Below are 222 nucleotides of genomic sequence, written 5' to 3' on the forward strand. Positions count from 1 at the left end.
CCAAATGCAGGCCTACAGGTCTACAGGTCTCGGTCCAAAGCACACTTCTCCCACACACCACAACCCCACCACCAGCACAATCATAAGTGGCGGTTCCCTGCTGCACGCCCTCGCTGCTTTGGGTCATGGCGCACAGGCAGCCTACACTAGCCAGCAAGACTTCGACGTGTGGACGGAACTGGTGCAGGCGGGTGTGGAGCTGTACCTCCGTAAAGCGCCACG

This window comes from Volvox carteri (assembly GCF_000143455.1).
Source record: "Volvox carteri f. nagariensis unplaced genomic scaffold VOLCAscaffold_38, whole genome shotgun sequence".
Lineage (NCBI taxonomy): Eukaryota > Viridiplantae > Chlorophyta > Chlorophyceae > Chlamydomonadales > Volvocaceae > Volvox > Volvox carteri.